Source organism: Uranotaenia lowii, chromosome 3, assembly GCF_029784155.1.
Source record: "Uranotaenia lowii strain MFRU-FL chromosome 3, ASM2978415v1, whole genome shotgun sequence".
Lineage (NCBI taxonomy): Eukaryota > Metazoa > Arthropoda > Insecta > Diptera > Culicidae > Uranotaenia > Uranotaenia lowii.
The window spans coordinates 180,711,071-180,723,925 of NC_073693.1; the positions used below are offsets into that span (position 1 = coordinate 180,711,071).

Here is a 12,855-nt window from a genome sequence, read left to right on the forward strand (position 1 = left end):
AAATTAATGAAAGTTGACGGATAGATTAGATTGGAAAGCATGAAAGGTGTTGAAAATGAGCCAAAAGCGTTTTAGGGGCCATTCACATACCAAGTGGACAACTTAGGGGGAGGGAGGGAGGTTATTTGGTTCATGTCCACGTGGACTGAATGTGAATATTGAATATTTTAGAAAATTTTATAACAATAATTATAATTTAATTGAAATCCATAAATTGCTTGCATATAAAAGAAATGTAAAAAACTTTAAAAAATCTTTGTCTCGTTTTTGTAAATAAAGTGAATATAGTGCAGGGCAAAATTCGGACCATTTCTATATGTTGTATTAAATTTCCAGATAAGTCCGGTGCATCTTTGTTCGCAGTCGAAGTGCTAAGAGTGACAAGTTTACAAAATCTGATTTCCATGATAATTTCAGAAACAAAATAAAGTTGTTTTTTTTTTCAAACGTAAAAAAATATATAATTGATAGCTATGCAGCTCGACACGGACTACTGACTGCTTCAGCTCGAAATCAAATCCATAATAAACTAATGCCTAGCGGCAGGCGTTTTCAGAGAAGAGCGCCATCTCTATTGTAAAATTTTGTTTCTCACGAAGAAATCAGTTAAAAAAAAATCATTGAGAGAGAATCACTGAGAAAGAGAAATCAGTGAGAAAAATCATTGTTTATTTGGAATTATACCAAAATTCTGGACAAACACGAAATTTGTCATTTTCCGATCAAAAGTAATGTTTTTTTTTTCTGCAAGTAATGTTTTTTTTTGTCATTTTTGTGTAATTTTGTCATTTTTCGCATTTTTGAAAATTTTGACAGTCAGTCAAAGGCTTCAAACTGAAATATCCAATGAATGACACTTGTTTGTATCACGGAGCAGACATTTGGAGGTTCGAGGTGGTTCGAGTTTTTCATGAAAGTAGAAGTTCGAAGTCGAAGCACTAAAACAAGATTGCAAAATCCTGTTATTAGCTTAATTAAGTTGCATTTGAGAAAGAATCAAATAAAGAAATGTATTTTTTCCTTTATTTTTAATTTATGTCTGTTTTTATCATTTTTCATTGTTCAGGTTTCCCATCCTAGTTTGGATGACTTTTCCCTATATGATTTATCATGCGGGAACATTTATAATTTTTTTTCTCGTCCGACTATCGATTAGAACCAGAAGGTCGTGTAATTTTTGTAAATTTGTATTTATGTGATTTTCGTCATTTGCTATTTTAACTCGAAATCAAAATCAAGTCCTTTGATTGAAAACGAAATTTATTGCATAGTGACAGGCGTTTCCGGAGAAGAGCGCCATCTCTTTTGTAAAATTGTAGTTCTCACGAAGAAATCAGGGAGAGAATCACTGAGAAAAATCATAGAAAGAGAAAATAAGTGAGAAAAATATTTGTTCATTTGGAATCATAAATTGCATACACACGAAATTTGTCATTTTCCGATCAAAAGTAATGTTTTTTTGGATTTTTTTTTATTTTTGACATTTTTGTAATTTTTGCGATTTTTGTCATGTTTGACATTTTTCTCATTTTTCTCATTTTTGAATTTTAGTTATCATCTATGTTTTTGACAGTCAGTCCGATTCAAACGCTTAAGCTCAACTCAACTCAATTGAATGTCATTTGTTTTTATCACGGAGCATACATTTGTAGGTTCGAGGTGGTTCGAGTTTTTCATGAAAGTAGAACCGCTTTTTAATTCAACTTATCGGCGCACTTTTGTTCGAAGTTGAATGCAAAGTCGAAGCTCTAAAGATTGCAAAATGCTGTTATGAGCTAAATTAAGTTGCATTTCAGAAAAAAAAAAATCAAATAAGAAATGTCATTTTTCCTTTATTTGTCATTTATGTCTGTTTTTGTCATTTTTGTAGATGTGTCTACTGTCAACTATTTTTTTCTCTTCAGGTTTTCCATCCAATCCTGGACTAGAAGGTAGTATAATTTGTGTAACTTTGTATTTGGGTCAATTTGTAATTTATATGATTTTCAATCAAGACATACGAATCGAAATCGAAATTGATTGCATAGTGGCAGGCGTTTCCGGAGAAGAGCGCCATCTCTTTTGTAAAATTGTATTTTTCACGAAAAAATCAGTAAAAAAAATCATCTTGATTGATTTGTGATTTTTGTCATTTTTTTTATCTTTCTGGTCATTTTTGTCATTTTTGTCATTTTTGTCATTTTTGTCATTTTTGTGATTTTTGTGATTTTTGTGATTTTTGTGATTTTTGTGATTTTTGGGATTTTTGTGATTTTTGTGTTTTTTGTGATTCTTGTGATTCTTGAGATTTTTGTGATTTTTGTCATTTTGGTCATTTTTGTCAATTTTGTCATTTTTGTCATTTTTGTGATTTTTGTCATTTTTGTCATTTTTGTCATTTTTGTCATTTTTGTCATTTTTGTCATTTTTGTCATTTTTGTCATTTTTGTCATTTTTGTCATTTTTGTCATTTTTGTCATTTTTGTCATTTTTGTCATTTTTGTCATTTTTGTCATTTTTGTCATTTTTGTGATTTTTGTGATTTTTGTGATTTTTGTGATTCTTGTGATTTTTGTCATTTTGGTCATTTTTGTCAATTTTGTCATTTTTGTCATTTTTGTCATTTTTGTCATTTTTGTCATTTTTGTCATTTTTGTCATTTTTGTCATTTTTGTCATTTTTGTCATTTTTGTCATTTTTGTCATTTTTGTCATTTTTGTCATTTTTGTCATTTTTGTCATTTTTGTCATTTTTGTCATTTTTGTCATTTTTGTCATTTTTGTCATTTTTGACATTTTGTCTTTATTTGTCATTTTTGTCGTTTTTGTCATTTTTGTCATTTTTGTCATTTTTGTCATTTTTGTCATTTTTTGTCATTTTTGTCATTTTTGTCATTTTTGTCATTTTTGTCATTTTTGTCATTTTTGTCATTTTTGTCATTTTTGTCATTTTTGTTATTTTTGTCATTTTTGTCATTTTTGTCATTTTTGTCATTTTTGTCATTTTTGTCATTTTTGTCATTTTTGTCATTTTTGTCATTTTTGTCATTTTTGTCATTTTTGTCATTTTTGTCATTTTTGTCATTTTTGTCATTTTTGTAATTTTTGTCATTTTTGTCATTTTTGTCATTTTTGTCATTTTTGTCATTTTTGTCATTTTTGTCATTTTTGTCATTTTTGTCATTTTTGTCATTTTTGTCATTTTTGTCATTTTTGTCATTTTTGTCATTTTTGTCATTTTTGTCATTTTTGTCATTTTTGTCATTTTTGTCATTTTTGTCATTTTTGTCATTTTTGTCATTTTTGTCATTTTTGTCATTTTTGTCATTTTTGTCATTTTTGTCATTTTTTGTCATTTTTGTCATTTTTGTCATTTTTGTCTTTTTTTGTCATTTTTTTCGGTTTTTTTCTTAATTTTTGTCGTTTTTGTTATCTTTTTTCTAGATTTTTAATTTTTGTATTTTTTTCAACTCAGTGATGAATTTAAAGAAAGTTATAATTCAAAGTCTCATTTAATGTGTTGTAAAAAAATTTTGTATAGTTCTATTACCATCAGCAAGTGAACACACCGTTTGTCCTAGACGTCGTCGTCGTCGAACTGGTTTCCGGAACACGGTTGTTTTGGAATGACAACTATATAGAACCTGATAAGTACGTGCATAAAACAGTAATTACTGTTCAACTGAATTCCTAATTGCACACAGGCAACTGCACACAAAACGCCGCACTTGACACAAACATTTAAAAGTTAGGTTAGTTAGAAGGATATCCTTATATGCATATTAATTGTCCAGCAGCGGAAATGTCGAAGGACAGAGATAACTGTTGAGTATCAATTTTATTTCAGAATTATCGATTGCTATCGTCTTCAGTCTGAATTCTGGACTTTCTGATTCTGACCCTGATTATGAATGCTTCCACTTTTTTTACACCTCTCCATACAATTCTGATTGTATAGATTGGTTTTCCGATTCCTGATTTGTTAGTGTGTACCTACTAGATTAAACAGCGTAATTTTTACATTGAGATATTGTTAAATCCTAGATCGTATCTATTCTCACTCTCAAATTTCTCAAGTGATCACAAAAAATTTGTAGGCACATTCCAATTTCCGGCCGATGATGGTATGCGAAGATTAGAAGTGTGCCTACACATGAGAATCACAGCTTCCAAAGTTTGATACTGATGCTCAATTAGAATTTAAAATCGCTGTGAGGAGGCTGAGAAAATGCTAGGTATTGAAACTTGACGTTGTACGGCGTTGTAATTTGCAATCATTCTCCTCGAACACAAGCTGATAATGATCGTGTTACTTTTTCTCACTAAATATTTCAAGCGAAAAATAGAGACGTGATGATTGCATTGTTTACACACTAACCATCGGTAGTCTAATCGAGAACGTGGTTCTCGCTATGTATGCATGAAGGTACGTAAACCTCCCATTGTATTTGATGACGAGTCAGATCTCTAACCAGTAACTCAACTATCAGTCAAGAATGTAAATAGGAACGGATTAAGTTTACTGACTTGGATGTGTTACAGCGTATAGCAAGCTAGAAGTAGGTACTAAATATAAGTAGGTATAGCTACATATTTACGGGCTTCTACTAAATGCTAATGATTTTCTCTAGCTGAGCTGAGAGTCGATGGCCGTACTTCCTAGTTAAGCCGATATCAAATCATACATTTGATATTGTTAATCAGCCGTGTCTAAGTGCTGGTGCTGGAGCCGCAGGTCATTTACAACTGGTGTTAGATTGAACCTGTGTATCGGTTGAACTAAACGCAATACTTTTTTCAAGGTTCTATTAGATTTTCCTGAAACTACCGATCAAGGTTAACAGCACCAGGTTATGAGAAACGATGTTATAAGCCTATAGAATACGAACTTTTACAATTCAGCAGTAGCGCGTTCGATCCAGGGCGCCTCTTTGTCAGGAATTTTGAAAACTAATTGCCCCACATATAAAACACTTATTCGAAAGCCTTTGGACACGATTCACAACGGAAAATATTTTAGCAAAAAAAAACTAAACCGTGCCAATTAGGGCTGATTAGAAATATGTACCAGAAATTCCATGTTCACAGTAAACCAAACCTGGCACCTTGGAGGTGACCCGAAGGCTGATAATGTAAATTTAAAAAAAAAGTGAAATAAAAAGACCAAAACTCATTCCATGAAATCTGGTAACAAAATCTACGTTTATCTAAATCATAAATTAAATTCAAAACGATCAATGATAAATTTACGAACCGAAGTAAAAAAAAAATCAATCACGAATCACAATTCAGAATTCAGCATCAGAATTCAGAATAAGAATTTAGAATTCAGAATCAGAATTCAGAATCAGAATTCAGAATTCAGAATCAGAATTCAGAATCAGAATTCAGAATCAGAATTCAGAATACAGCATCAAAATTTAGAATTCAGCATCAGAATTCAGAATCAGATTTCAGAATCGGCATTCAGATTCAGAAATCAGAATCAGAATTCAGAATCAGAATTCAGAATCAGAATTCAGAATCAGAATTCAGAATCAGAATTCAGAATCAGAATTCAGAATCAGAATTCAGAATCAGAATTAAAATTTAGAATCAGAATTTAGAATCAGAATTCAGAATCAGAATTCAAAATCAGAAATCAGAATCAGAATTCAGATTTCAGAACTAGAATTCAGAAACAGAATTCAGAACCAGAATTCAGAATCAGATTTCTGAATTCAAAATCACAATCGAGAGTCAGATAGCATCTAAGAATAAAATTAGCGCATTTATTTTTGCAAATTTTAATTTCATCTCGTTTCATGTGGAAGAATCCCAATAGTTGTTCAGCGAGCTATTCTGACATTCCGAGAGACGGAGTTTCGTGAATGGTATACTTAAAATCGCATATTGCTCAATCGCCGTCGTTTGCTGTGAAAGAAAGAAAAAAAATCACCAAAGAGAACAGCCTCGGCTTGGCCATCAACTCCATACCAAGCCTCAGTCAGCAATGTGTAAATGTTTTATGTTTGCTTTATTACTATAACTGGTAGCGTAGCTTCGTTCGGCTCAAAAAGCTACACTCTGACGCTGACTGCCACCCCACGAGACGAGGCAAAATTCTGTCGGTGTTGGCTGTTGTAGGTAACTGTCTTCTGTAGGTATATTTTAGTTTATACTCTACTCTAACTTATACGCTGCATCATCAACATGGACCAACCAAAACCAACCGACATGGTCAACCTCGTGACGTGTTTTCAGCAATCGTTGGTATTTGACTGCTGCTGAGCAGAAGTCGCTGAGAGAAAATGTACACCCTGACAGTTTTAAGGGGCCGTTCAAATATTACGTAACGCAATTTTCGGTCATTTTCGACCCCCCCACCCCCCAACGTAACACATTTTTATTAGTTTTTCTATCGGAAATTCACAAACCGTAACAAACTGCTACACCCCCTCCCCCCCCCTAAACGCGTTACGTAATATTTGAATGGTCCCTAAACGTCTTGAAGGAAAAAAAACAAACCTTGCCAACTTGCCGAGTAGGTATACCTAGTCTAGTAGTATACAGGTTATCTACGGAAAATCCAAACGGGCGTATGCATGTTTTTATCCTTGAGGTCCATTCTCATGTTGAAGAATGTTACTCTATATATAATGTTTCTACTTTCGCGTTCGAATGTCGAAAAACATATTCTAAATTTTTTAATTGATAGAAACACAAAAAGTGGGTCTTCTCTAAGTTCTTACATCTGCTATCTATGTGCGCGGCCTTGATTGTAAAAACGATCGATTCAATCTTAGCCTAAGCTCAGCGCAGCACCAACAGCAGCAACAGTACCAGTGCCAGCAAAATCTAACGTCGTCGTCTGCGAGAGCCAAGCCGATGAAACTTGTTGAGGAGACTTGAGCGTGCGGCTGAGACTATCGAAAGCACGAACGTTTGCTTTGCTGTTGGCAGGGCCGGATTAAGCCATCGCATCGCGGGGGGCCGGGCAATTTTTCTCGGGCTGGAGAAGGGCGCCTTTGAAACGATTTGTTTGATATGCCAGTGGAAATGAGTTCAGTATAATACCTTTAAATAACTATTAAAAGATATGACGGCGTAGAAGGTAATTTCTGATATCTTCAAACAATAGATAATTGTTAATACATCACGAGCAAACATTGCAGAAGAGCTAATCAACTAATCGAAAATAAAAACTCTGATTTGAGTCTTCCGCAATAAGATATTTAATTCGTAATTTATTCAATAACTTTATCACTTTTTTTTTAATTTTCCAGCAGAAATTCCAAAAAACGCTTTTAAGTGGCTCAAAAAAATCAAGTTTTGTTAATTTAGAAACAGCTGTATCCACTAAATTGCCCTCAGCTTCTTTTAAAAGAGAAGTATTGGACCGAAAGATAACAAAAATTGAAGGAGGAGGTTGCAGCAACCTAGAATACAGATTAGACGAAGTAAAAGTTGGAAAAACTGATCAACATCATGACTGAAAAAAGTGTGCGCCGGACGATGGGAGATACCAAGAATAAAGTAGATTTTTTTCTACAAAAAACGATAATTTTTTTTTAATTTTTTCATGAATTATCATAAGATTACCTTCATTTTCTTCATAGAAAGTATTTCGATCAAACGAATGGTTTTTGATATACCTACACGCATTCGTAACTGTCGCATTTATAAAAGAACTAAGCTTTATGATGAACAAGCCATAAGTTTATTCATATACATATATATATATATATATATATATATATATATATATATATATATATATATATATATATATATATATATATATATATATATATACATATATATATATATATATATATATATATAAATGAAAGTGTGTCTGTCTATCTGTTTCCTATAGACTTGGAAACTACTGAACCGATTTACGTGAAACTTGGCATCTGAGGTTTTTTGGGGCCGGAGATGGTTGCTATAATAGTTACAAACCGCTCCGACTTAAGGGAGAGGGGGCACCCAGACAACTTTTGTTTTTATTCTCACTAATTAAAAGTCATGGCACCCAAGTCCTTGGGCGGGGTTATTTTCACCATCACCATGGGCCGGGCATTAGAAGCAACCATCCAGTTCACGTGTACTGGATAGCAAATCAAAACTTGCCCAGCATTAAAAATTTGAAAGGGGAAATTTTGGCGAATGTTTTTTTTCCCTTCTACTATTTAAAGCACGTGGTACCGTTACGAGATATTTGGATGCAATAATGAGCCTACATGTTGGATTGAAAAATGCTACAAGCCAGTTAGGAATATATTGACTTAAATTGTAGTGGCTTTCAAAGTGCTCTTCACCGCTGCTGGGGGGCTTTGAGGGTCTACAAAAACAAACAGTGAACTGAACAGTGAACAATGAATTGACTTCTCCTGCTGAATAGCAGGATTGCTGACCAATGTAGTCGATTCAACCATCCAGTTTTGAGAAAATTTATTGTAAAACTGTTTACCTAGTACTGCGAATTCAAAAAAATGATATCTTAGAATCTAACAACTTTTCAAAATAATTAATATGGGATGGTTGAGCCCAAGAATAGAAAAAATTAGTTGGTGACTTCGGTTCAGAGATGATCTTTTTTCGATAACTTGAAAAAACTATTATTGAGTTTTCAACATTTAAGGTAAACAAATAATAAAACAGTGTAAATTAAAAAAGCGAAAAAATACACACATACAATTGAAAACATGCAAAGTAAGTTTTCATCAGGGTTCAACAGAGTTCGGAAGTCTTTTTAGAAATTTCTGAGTAAATAAAATTAAAACAAACCAATGTACAAGAAGATTGTCCATTTTGAAAAGTGGGATAATCTCCAACAGAGGTTTTCATTAGATAGGGGATAGGAAAGATAAAAAACAGTTTCATCTTTTGAATAAAAAAATATAGGGCCAAATGTATTCAAGCTTCTTAAAAAATGATGGATGTAAAAAATGTTTTTCGTGAGAGGATGTATTAAGGGAAAATTTGGCATGGAAGTCTATGAATATTTGGTATCTCTAACTCCTCCAAAGAAGTGGATGAAAAGGGAATTTTTGGCATGTGAACCATATTTGGCATGTGAGGGTATTTAAATACGAGAAATGTTTCTATGATTAATTGAAGTTCTCACCCCTCCATACTATGGGTTCTCACTTAATACTAACGAAGCTAACAAATCAAAACAACTATGGCAAGCAAAGGTATTTGTATCTACTCTCTAACTTTATTAAAATTTTAACATTTTGTTGTCTTTAGATTTTAGATGCAACATAAATTGAAATTACTGGAATTTTTCAAAGTTCACTACTTTGCGCAATTTTTTAACAAATTGAAATTTCATCTCTTTTTGTGGTCCACCGTCAGGTTGTACCCGGATTTTCAGTGCTTTCACTTTGTTTGGACCGATCAAAAGTATATGCACGACACGCATCGTTATTTCGTCTGTCGGCTTCGCTCTTTGACCAAATCACCACTCACCGTACCTTCTCGGAGAGCAAACAAACACGTTTTGCTGGACGCGATGCTTGTAGTTCTATTCAGGATTGATTTTACGTTTATAATTTTCATATTTTTGTGAAATCTCACAGCGTGATCTGTTGTACTTCACTAGAATGTAGATTAAATTTGCTTTCCAATGAATACACTTTTGATTGGTCCAAACAAAGTGAAAGCACTGAAAATCTGGGTACAACCTGACGGTGGACCACAAAAAGAGATGAAATTTCAATTTGTAAAAAAATTGCGCAAAGTAGTGATCTTTGAAAAATTCCAGTAATTTCAATTTTCGGTGCATCTAAAATCTAAAGACAGAAAAATGTTAGAATTTTAATAAAGTTTGTAGTCATATTTTTTTCTAAAACTCTACCATCGCTCAAACAGTATTTACTAGCAATCGAATGAGAAGTAGGTTTTTTAGACCACTTTTTTGAACTTTTTGTGACCATTTCATTAAAAAAAATTTAAAAAAATATTTCTTGGCTCCATGATGTAGACATTAACTTCAGCTTTCATATGCATAAGGCAAATATTTTTTTGGACGTGTAACATATGAACTACAGCAGTTTTCGTGTGGCATGTTTTTTCGGATTTTTTTTCTTTCATGCTGAATAATGAGAAAACTTGTAACTTTTGCTGTATATAATGTTCTAAACATATTTTACTGACATTACAAGGTTTCTTTTGATGTAAGTTTTGTTTGAATCGGTTTAACACGCCAAAAGTTATAACGATTTGAGCTTGTGGTGTCAAATTGACACCACTAGTGCTGATTAGGGTAATGAAATCTAATGCGGATGAGGGTTAAAATGTTTATTACAGACCACGACCTTCTTTCAACAGGGGGTGAAGGGAACGACAGGGGAGCTCCCATATCGGTTTTTAGCATAATTCCATAAGATATCTAGCAAAAAAAAACATATTTTATAAGTTAGATTGTTTGCATACGAATAATTTGAGATTATCCTTTTTCAGGGCGAAGCTTAAAGGAACAAATTGAAATTATCAGATCTCTAACACAAATTTATAGATCAAAATTCAGAAAATTAGTTTAAGTCATCTTTGTAATGCAATTCAAAACTCCAGCTGCAGCTCTTTTTTATAGTGGTTGCTTTTGAATTATGTAATAATTTGATTTAAAAAATGCCAACAAAACAATAAAAATTTGAATAATTTCTGAAAATATTGTTTATTTATTCAAGGTGTAGCAAAGCACACCGGGTCAGCTAGTTTAAAATAAAAAGGAAAATATAATGCATTTTACCTGCGAAAATGAATTTCATTCATATTCTGAATCTACTATGTCCCACGTTAACGGGGAGCAGCGAAGAATAATCTACTGTACACTCCTGTTGGATTTTAAGCATCCATTTGATTGCTAAATCAACTATTTATTCTTTCGTGGCATCGCATAATCTGATGGTTGGCTTGATCAAATTTTCAGAACCAAACAACCACATTTATGTTCTTGTAGACGCGTAATTTAACTGATAAATCTAATGTTTTTTTCGTGAAAGGTTTAGGTACTTGGAATCAGCTCCCAAATAACCTACGAAACTGTCTCTTTCAACTTCTAGACGAGATTATAGAAACCTCCCTATTATACTGTAAGAAACCAGTATTTTTTTAGTTGTAAATTTTATAGATTTGATCATTTTATAGAATTGTTAGTTGACCAAAACACAAATCAGAGAATGACCTTAATGTATACCAAGCAGCGCAAATTGCAGTAAATTATAAGGAAGTGAATTACCTTAAATTACATGACGATCAATAAAATAAATAAATAAATAATAAAAAAAAAACAGAAAACTCAAATTGGGCTCAATTGTTTAAAGTTGTTTGTCTTAATAGTTCTTTTGAGTTTGAAAAACGCCACTGGCGTGTTTCGATAAAAAAATCAAAATTTGAAGTGTTTTGCCTAACTTTCTTATTGATTTCTTTTATTTATAACTGGATTCTTCTTAGATTTCTCCATATTATCTGTATATATATATAAAGCAATTTATGTGGGTTTGTTTGTTTGTTTGTCCTCTATAGGCTCAGCCGTTTTAAGAGCTAGAGAGCTGAAATTTGGCATGGATGCTCATTAGGACCAGGAATGATGAAAAATGTTTTCAGAATTTCGGTTGACCCCTTCTGAAGGGGGTCGTCCATACAAGACAAATATTGTTTTCGCGTTTTTTACGTTATTTTTCGTCGGATCGTGATGAAAATTTGCACATGGGGGTTTTGAGAGATGAGAAATCGATTTCAGGTATTGAATTTTGGGTCAAGGGTCGGCAAAAGGGGTCGTCCATATTAACTTTCCAATATTTTTGTGATACTGACGTTAGTGTACATCGGATTGAGCTTAAAAATTTGTGTTCGCATGGTTTTGGGAACGGGCAATCGATTGCCGGTATCAAATTTTGTGTAAGAGGCCAGCCAAAGGGGTCGTCCATATTCACTGTTCAGTATTTTTGTTATTCTGGCGTTATTATACATCAGATTCAGATGAAAATTGGTACACGAGAGATTCGAATTACAAGCACTCGATTCGATCTCGTATCGATCTCGTATCGATCTCAGTGTAAGGGGTCAGCAAAAGGGGCCATCCATACTACCTTTCCAATTTTTTTGTGATAATGATGTTGGGTTTGAGGACGTTGTAAATTTGGGTCAGAGGTCGGCCAAAGAGGACGTCCATATTAACTATTTACTTTTTTTTTGCGATATTGACGTTATTATGCAATGGATTGGTTTAAAAATTTGTACACGGGAGTTTTGAAGGAAGGGCAATCGATTTCAGAGATCGAAGTTCGGAAAAGAGGCCACCGATCTGTATCAAACGACATAAAAGGGAGTCTTATTAACTGCCAAATTTGCTTTGCAATATTTACGTGAGTTTGTACCGCATCGCAATGAAAATTCATAAACGGGGGTTTTTTGCATGGTCAATTGATTCCTGATTTTAAATTTAGCAGCAAACGACAAAAAGTGAACGTACATATAACGTTTTCAACATTTTTGCAATTATTGCTTAAAAATGCATTCGGAATTGCATCTGGAAAATGTCTGTAAATTGACATTCATTTAAACTGTTCTAACATATTCTAAATTGATAGCGAAACGGAGTTCGTATGGGATCAGCTAGGGTGTTATCAAAATTAAAAAGCTTTGTTTTGAAAATAAGTTCTGATTTTCTCAGCCCGGATTAATGCAGAAAAAAATCTACGAGCTTACTCTAGGGGTCCTATTAACTTATATTAGAGTGAAACTTTTCGAGATACTACATGACGAGGGTCCCCTTAGATGTCATATTTTACGTTTTAATACCAATTTTCTAGTTTCGATTTCCTTTCCTATAGATTTCTAGAACTTAAAACAATATGATTAAAGTAACGTTATTTTTTTTTCC

At 33.0% G+C, this 12,855-nt stretch overlaps 1 protein-coding gene across 1 annotated transcript in view; it reads left to right on the plus strand.

The window, feature by feature from the left end:
* LOC129751863 (scavenger receptor class B member 1) overlaps window positions 1-12,855 on the plus strand; it is a 48,090-nt gene that overhangs the window by 5,567 nt on the left and 29,668 nt on the right. The gene's annotated exons all lie outside the window — the stretch shown is intronic.